Source organism: Culex quinquefasciatus, chromosome 3, assembly GCF_015732765.1.
Source record: "Culex quinquefasciatus strain JHB chromosome 3, VPISU_Cqui_1.0_pri_paternal, whole genome shotgun sequence".
NCBI lineage: Eukaryota > Metazoa > Arthropoda > Insecta > Diptera > Culicidae > Culex > Culex quinquefasciatus.
In genome coordinates, this window is record NC_051863.1 from 63,828,423 (window position 1) to 63,837,362 (window position 8,940).

Genomic DNA, 8,940 nt, shown 5'->3' on the forward strand with positions numbered 1-8,940 from the left:
ACGTACCCCAGAGTATCTATCGTGGTTCACTAAAGCTACCTGAAGCTACACCCCAATCAAATCGTTTTCCGCATGACGGATTCATTCCGCTTCGAATTCCGCTTCGAAAATTGCTTCGAAATTTTCTAAACAGATTGTCTGATTGGGTTCCGTTTCGATTCCGTTTGAGCATTTTTTGCACAAGGGCGACACCTGCTGGTGTACAGCGGAACCTCGATGACATTTCGCCGAGTTTCGCCGAAGCGGTTTTTCGTCAGTGTGTGAGTGAGTTGACATCAAAAGAAATGTCAAACGCGTTTTAACTTGAAATTTCTAAGAGCGTCATCGGAAGAGCCTCGATTATTTTCAATCGGATTTTCCGGATTCTGATAGAAAAATCAAAGTTTATGGGCGGATTTGTTTATTGCCAAGTGCCCCACGACCGGGAACGCTGCCGTTTGTATATGGACCGTGGGCCGGATCTGTCCTGCGTGCGTTGCTGGTGAGTTTGGTTAAAATTTGAACTTTTTTTATCCCCAACTGATTTGACGACGATTCTAGGAATTTGTTCATACCTGGCCTACTAGTGCGAGTTACTCAACAAGCAGACGAACCCGGTCCAGCGAACATGCGTTGATTTGCTCCCATTCAACTTGGCCAATTGTTATCGCTGGTACCGGCATGAGTGGCGGACGGACTTCTCCGTCGGACAAAGAGATCAACGGAACTTGTCCTTCTGCATTTCCAGCGGATTCTTTATTGGAAAACAGGTAGCCCAAACAGACGCGCGGAAATGCACAAGCCGGCAGCTGGACTGTTGCCGCCACCACCACCAACCATTGTCATCCCGCCGGAGTAGTGTTCCGTACTGCCGGACCACAATATATTGTAAAATTACAAATTTTAAGTAATTAAAACACGGGATTCATGGTGGGGAGAGTGTTTTTTAAATTAATTTTGAATATAAATAAAAACTGCCTAAAATAGGCCAAAAGTTGAATCAGTTTTGAATTCCAATTAAATCAAAACTAAAAAGAAAATCAAAAAGAAAAAAAGAAGAGCAAAAGCTTACCCGTCTGTTCCGTTTCAATTCCGTTTGAATTCCGCTTGAACCGATTTGCGGCGAAAACTCAAACGGAACCGGTTGTTGCGTTTGAAGCGGAATTCGTTTCCGAATCTAAAACGAACACTGTTTAGAATTCGAATCGAACTTTTTTCGCTCAAGCGGAATTCTAAACGGAATTCAAACGGAACGTGCTGAGTGGGACCGATTGGTTAATTCACCCATATAGACCTCCGTTGATCACGCATGATCTCAGGGGGTACCGGAAAACAAACCCCGTAATGGCGGACAATAGGGTCCTAAAGTCAAGAGGTTTCGGATGGCTTACAGGAGGAACGACGAAAACGCGTGCGTACAGTCAAAGCGGTTGAAAAAGACTTTTATTATTATAAACAGACAGTGACAGCTAGAGGAGCACGTCACTCAGGTCTGGCGCAGTAGCGCAGCAAAAAGAGGGGGGCAGTGGTTGTTATCTCAACACCCCTGCTCAACCACAGCACCATCTCAACTACAAAAACAGTAGCTCCAACTCTCCGGACAATCCGAAGCATCCCGTCTACACTCTCACACGGCAATCGACGCCGCCAACACCTCGGGGCGTTCCCCTGCTGAAGTCCATCTGGCTGCGCGTTCTTCTTCTTCTTGATGATCCAACGAAAACACCAGCCGGAACTTTCTGGTTCGCCTCGTACTTGTCGGCCACAACTCTGTCACCTTGCTTCCAACGACTCCACTTGCAGGTGACCGGTGTGCGAGCAATTGGGAGCATCGTCAAAGAACAATTTTTATTGCACCCCAACGAATCAATCACCTCATCCGGTTTCGTCCTCTCAGCAATCGTTTGCGTGATGTTGTCGATGTAACTCGTAGCAAACAAGGCGAATCCGCGTCCACGGCCCGGTTCTGCATCCGCACCAGCTGTTCCGGATTCTTCTTCTTCTCGATCATTCGGCTCAGTTTCGGGTTCTTCGTCCCAACGGCCAAATTCTTCTTCAGCGGGATCACCACCAGGTTCATCAGCATCGGCAGCAATCGGACGCACCAAATTCTGCTGCTTTCTTTCCAGCCCGATTTCAACCCGTTCACCGGCTTCGTACCCGACATCTTTCCGACTGGGTACAACCCAAGCTCCACACGGTGTTTGTTTACCTGCACTGCACGTGTCGCAAACGATCGTTTTCTTGCACTTTCTGCCACCGATCTGCTTCGGGGTTGACACCATGTAACATTCAGCGAGAGCAATCAAATTATGCTCTGTTTGTGCACGATCACACAACAACTTTTCACGATCGACAGTACGAAAATCCATTTCGTACAGACTGTTCCGACGAGCACCACACACGATCAGCTCGTTTCCACGGTAAATCTGAGCTTTTCCGTTCTCAAAAACAACACGCATTCCGGCCTGCTCGATCCGCACAACAGACAGCAGATTGTGCCGCAAGTGCGGCGTAAACAAAACGTTCTTCACGGTGCACTCAATCGATCGACCATTCACAAACGCCGTCATCTTCACAGTACCGCAGTGCTCCGCAACAACAGACTGGCCATTCTTGGCCACGGCGATCTCGATCGGCTCCGACAGTCGGCGCAGGTCCATAAACAGCTGTTTATCCCGCGCCAGGTGATCGGACGCTCCCGAGTCCAGGAACCACTTCACTTGTCGCTGCTTTTTCTGCGGCTCAGCACCGCGCACACCAACAAAACAAACACTGTTGCGCTCGCTCGAGCCAGCAACATTCGCGCTCTCACTGTGTTGTTTCTTCTTCGCTGGGCAGTCGACACTTTTGTGGCCTTCCTTCTTGCACGAAAAACAGCGCAACTTCTTCTGCTGTTTCGCGCCGTAAAATGCAGCCATCTCGCTCTCTCGTTCGCCCATGCCTTGCTGCTTTGTTTCCTCGTCCAGCAGCCGGCATTTCACGAACTCCATTGTGAGGTTATCCTCCGCCATGGTTTCGATGGAGGTCACAACCGCCGGAAACGCCGACCCCAAGCTCAGCAGCAGATGGCAAACTGCATCCAACTCCTCCATCACAGCACCGGTTCCACGGAACTCCCGGACCAGCCGGTCGAAACGCAGAAAATGATCCGCCAGCCGTCCACTTTCGAATCGCATGCCCACAATTTGGCGTTTCAGGTGCATGCGAGTGGCGATGCTCTTTCGCTGGAACACATCCTGCAGCGTGCACCAGATTTGCTTCGGCGAGACCTTGTCGTGCACATATTCCAGATGCGAGTCGTGGATCCGCTCGATCAGGAGTCGCCTGCACTTCCGCCGCCGCTTGAGCTCCAGCTCCCGTCGATTCTGCTTCGCCGTCTGGGCCGCCGGGGCATCTTCCGGCTTCACGACGATCTCCGGAATCTCGCCCACGTCACGCTCCACGCAGTCCCAGAGTTCATACTCCTCCAGGAGTACCCGAACTCTCAGCTTCCAGGACGCGTAATTTGTACCGTCGAACAATGCGACATGGTACCGATCTTCACGGACAACTGCTCCCTCCGACATCGCGAAAACTTAACTTGCGAAAAACTACCCGGACTTGAAACGACCTGGGCCCATAACCTCAAGAGGTTTCGGATGGCTTACAGGAGGAACGACGAAAACGCGTGCGTACAGTCAAAGCGGTTGAAAAAGACTTTTATTATTATAAACAGACAGTGACAGCTAGAGGAGCACGTCACTCAGGTCTGGCGCAGTAGCGCAGCAAAAAGAGGGGGGCAGTGGTTGTTATCTCAACATAAAGCCCTAAGTCAATAGTTATGTTCAATGGTTAAAAACAGATTAAAAACCATCTCTGATCACTTTTTTTCATTTAAATGCAAAAAATAGGACAGGACAACATGTTTTCGATGAATCAACTAAGGTCCGCGTAGAACGAGCTGTGAAGTAGGACCTTTTTGTCAAGATTTATTTATTTAAAAATCGATTTTAAATCTTTCTCGGTCATACAAAGTGTCATTGTACTTAGAAATATAAGCTTTATCGTTGTGAACAATAATATCACAAATTTAAGCTTCACTTAAGGACCCAATTGAAACATATCAAACGAAATATTTGAAACCAAACCTGCACAACAACAAACAAACAGAAAAATGAGGCGCTATTTTGTATTTAATTCCTTTCGTTATTGCAAATTGACTTTTGATTGCATTTTCTGATTTGTATGAAACCTTGTCCATTGATTTATTTATTTTGACCAAAAAAGTTATTGTGCACTATTGCTTCATATTCTTCATACAAAATGGTGTCTTTCTATACACAAGCGCTGTGAATGTTTTCGCAAATCTGTATCTTGAGATAAGATTTTCTGATCACCAACCATTGGCAAAGTTTTAAGTTATGACCAGGATTGAATTAAAAACTTTTTCTAGTCTTAAAAAAGATCATAGCTACAATGATTAATACACCCATATAGACCCCGTTGATCAGGTAGATCATCAAATCATAACTCCCGGGAGTTCCTGGAGGACATGGCGAAGGGTATCCATCGTGGTTCACTGAAGCTACCTTAAGCTATACCGATGGTTATATCACCCATCTAAATAAACATTGAAAAACATTTACCTAAACTTATAATATAACAAGTTATCAGAATATTTGAAATTGTCAATATTTTCTAAAAAAGTTAGAAAATGCGTTGACGTATTGAGTAATTCTCTTCGAAAAAGATTTAATGCAATTTAAATGTTTAATTATCTTTTATAAATTTGGTTGAAACTTTTTTAGGATCCAAAAACAGCCACTTCCATGAAATACCGTACTTTTTAAAATGCTCAGGTTTTCATAACTTGAATATGAGTGACAAACCATTTTCAACGAAATTTAAAAAAAATCACACTCGCAATTCAAGTACCTACAAGAATATTTATGCTGAAGTTCACGTTGTTGGGAGCCCACGTTGGGTACGGGGTTTTGTGGAAATTTGAGTATATAACGTAAAAGACTCTGATTCGCAATTATTTCGAAACTCTTTAATTTTCGTTTTTTTTTATTCCGATGAATTTGTCCCTATGTCAAAAAACATTCATTGTGTATCATTAGTTTTTCCATAGAAGTCTCCAAACAATTTTGGGGTTGTCATACAAAATGGGTATGTCCTAAACGTATGAAAATCTGTATCTTGAGAAGATATTTTTTGATCGATTTGGTGTCTTCGGCAAAGTTGTAGATTATTGTGAATACAAAGAGACGAGTTGTTTCTTTTAATTCCGCTATATATTTTTAATATCTTGACAGATACGTATTTCGCCTACTACTTGCAGACTTCATCAGTGTTCTGTTCTCGACAGTCGAGAACAGAACACTGATGAAGTCTGCAAGTAGTAGACGAAATACGTATCTGTCAAGTTATTAAAAATATATAGCAGAATTAAAAGGAACAACTCGTCTCTTTGTATTCACAGTAATGCATTCTGCTAAAACGCTCAACCAAACCACAATTGTAGATTATGATTGGGGTACACGGAAAACATGATCTTCGATATGTTTTATTTAACTTTTTATTACTAGAGCATCATTACCGGTGCGTTGCGGAAATTGTTGCTATTTTATTAACCCGTAACGCTTCTATTTTAGTTTAGTCACCCACTCGCACACCGGTCGTTGCCAAATTAGGTTGTCAATTTACTACCCGGCAACCTTACCGGTGGTTACTGAATTATTTTGTTTGGTGATTTTAATAAAAGTTTTCCCATATCAAATATCACGAAAATAAAATGTTAGAATGTCTACTTTGCGATTCCGACTGGCAGAACCGGTTTTGGGCACTGTGGCCACCGGGAACCTGCTACAACCGAAAAAAAGTCCTTTTTGAGGCCCTGTATCTCCAGAACGATAACACATAGCGGGTTGCTTCCAGTTGCATTTGACGGGTTATAACCTCAACTTTATGCTCCCGTAGAGATGATTTGTCAAAAGTGGACACCGGTTCCGTTAACCCGGAACATCCGAAAAACATGATTTTTACAGATTTTGTTATAAAATCAACACATTAGTACATTTTTTTTCAACCGGATTTTTTGTAAATTATTACATACGTACACTACATACTACCCCTGACTGTTTGGGATCGTTCCGGCCAACTGTGGCCAATCCGGAACCGGTTCCAGGGTACCACCAAAACGGTTCCAATAATGGTATCGCTAGAAACCCATCATGTTGCATATCAAACTTCATGAAATTGAAAATTATGACTCAACTCAACTCTGACTCAACCTGGTCACTCCGTAACCGGTTACCGGTGGCCAGTGGGGGGACACTTCCGGAGAATTCAAGGAAACATATCACGCGACGTATCAAACATCATGAAATTAAAAATTATCAGCATCTAAGGTCATACCGATATCCTATAACCCAACTTGGTCACTCCGGAAACGGATGCGGGTTTCCACTGGGGGACACTTCCGGAGGGTCTGTAAGTTAGGTAATTTTGGAAGGTTCAACTAAATTTGTCTACTACAGAAAATTCAAACCGCCATCAATGAAATGGTTCCGGAATGGTAATCGGGCTCGGTTGTGTAGCTGCTAGTGTGATTGCTCTCACCCAGCCGGCCTGGGTTCGATCCCAGTCCCCGACCCCGTTCACATTTCTTAAGACGAGTAATGTGTCATCACACCTTCTATCGGATGGGGAAGTAGAACGTCGGTTCCAGCCTCAGTTGTTGTACGGTCATTTGATCATTCCAGATGTAGGAGTTTTCTCCCTGCTATAAGTACAAACAACACTCCAAACCAAGCCTCCTCCGGTGGAGTCCCTGGCGGCGGGTGGACTCCCAATCCAAAGGTCGTCAGTCCGAACCCTGGGATGGAAGGTTCCTTGGAAAATAAGAAGGATTTTGAGCTCTTCCCATTGAAACCTTTTAAATCTTAGGTTCGAGAAGAAACTTCAAACTTGGTTCTTTGCATATTCCACAAATTTCCTCCATTCCCAACCAATTTACGGTTCCAAATTAATCAGGATGGGACGGAGGACATCGCCATCAGCAATTGTTTCCCAGCGGCCAGGTTGGATTAAAAGACGTGGGCAATCTTCCCATGCGCCAGTGCCAACGCACACCGCGGGTTTGGTTTTCTAGCTTCGGTACGAGCCTGATCCCATTGTGTGTTGGTATTTCGATTCATCGTACCAGCGCACCACGACAATCTCATGAACCCAGCGTGCCATGGTACGCGCCGTGGTATTGAAACCGGTTTGTACCGCCAGCGCGTACCACGGCACGTACCTCGGCTCGTGCCGAGTGAAGCACCTTGGTTCATACGTTGGGTTCATGCCTCGGGTGAGTGCCAGACACACAACCGAGGCGACGAGCCGAGATTGTCGTGGTGCGCTGGTACGTTGAACCAAAATACCCTCGGCTCGAGAGAGTCGGGTACGGGTGTAAACCGAACAAAGCAGGCGCAAAGCAAAACCGAGGTACAAGTGAACCGCGTGTACCGCACGGTGCAAGGAAGCTTGGACGTGGGCAAGACCTTTGGTGGTCATAATTTGCAATTTCATGAAGTTTGATATGTCACATGATATGCTTCCTTGCATACTCCGGAATTGTCCCCCAGTGGCCAGCGGCAACTGGTTCCAGCGTAACCAGGCTGGGTCACAGGATAGCGGCATGACCTTAGATGGTCATTATTTGCTATTTCATGAAGTTTGATATTGTCATACTCTGGCAACACTGTGCGCCGGGAGTGTCACCACCAGTTTGACACCACCTTGACGGTGCGCTCCGCGACCGAGTTGCCGCGCTGTCAAACGTCATTCTCACAACAACCACAAGCAGAGCAACAACGTGGAATTTACTCTTTATACTTAAACCTAGTTTAATAAATGTATTAATAGTTAGTTGCTTGTTAATCTTTGCTGCCATCCGTCCCGCCTTGCCTCCGCCACCCTCGGATACAACAGATATGTCGCATGATTTGCTTCCCTGCATACTCAGGAAGTGTCCCCCAGTGGCCACCGGTAACCGATTCCGGCGTGACCAGGTTGAGTCATAGGATATCGGCATGACCTCAGATGGTCGTAATTTTTAATTTCATGAAGTTTGATATGTCGCATGATATGCTTCCCTGCATACTCCGGAAGTGTCCCCCCGTGGCCACCGGTAACCGGTTCCGGCGTGAACAGGTTAGGTCAGAGGATAGCGGCATGACATTAGATGGTCATAATTTTCAATTGCATGAAGTTTGATACGTCGCATGGTAGGGTTCTTTGCATACTCCGGAAGTGTCCCCCACTGGCCACTGGTAACCGCTTCCGGTGTAACCAGGTTGGGTCAGAGGATATCGGCATGACCTTAGATGGTCATAATTTTCAATTTCATGAAGTTTGATATGCAACATGACGGGTTTCTAGCGATACCATTATTGGAACCGTTTTGGTGGTACCCTGGAACCGGTTCCGGATTGGCCACAGTTGGCCGGAACGATCCCAAACAGTCAGGGGTAGTTTGTTGTGTACGTATGTAATAATTTACAAAAAATCCGGTTGAAAAAAATTACTTATGTGTTGATTTTATAACAAAAGCTGTAAAAATCATGTTTTTCGGATGTTCCGGGTTAACGGAACCGGTGTCCACTTTTGACAAATCATCTCTACGGGAGCATAAAGTTGAGGTTATTACCCGTCAAATGCAACTGGAAGCAACCCGCTATGTGTTATCGTTCCGGAGATACAGGTCCTCAAAGTCGGGGCCACAAAAAGGACTTTTTTCGGTTGTAGCAGGTTCCCGGTGGCCACAGTGCCCAAAAACGGTTCTGCCAGTCGGAATCGCAAAGTAGACGTTCTTACCTTTCATTTGCGGCCAAGACATCCAAAATCGGTCAAGATTCCGAATTTTGGCAGCCAAAAACATTTCTGGGTCATAGAAATCTGGAACGATCTGGAATCTGGAAGCAAACTCGC

At 45.4% G+C, this 8,940-nt stretch overlaps 1 long non-coding RNA gene across 1 annotated transcript; it reads left to right on the plus strand.

The window, feature by feature from the left end:
- Nucleotides 1-308: 308 nt before the first annotated feature.
- Nucleotides 309-916, plus strand: LOC119770131. The gene is made up of 2 exons (XR_005278669.1): nt 309-481; nt 541-916. It is a non-coding gene; the product is annotated as an uncharacterized LOC119770131 (long non-coding RNA).
- The last annotated feature ends 8,024 nt before the right edge of the window (nt 917-8,940 follow it).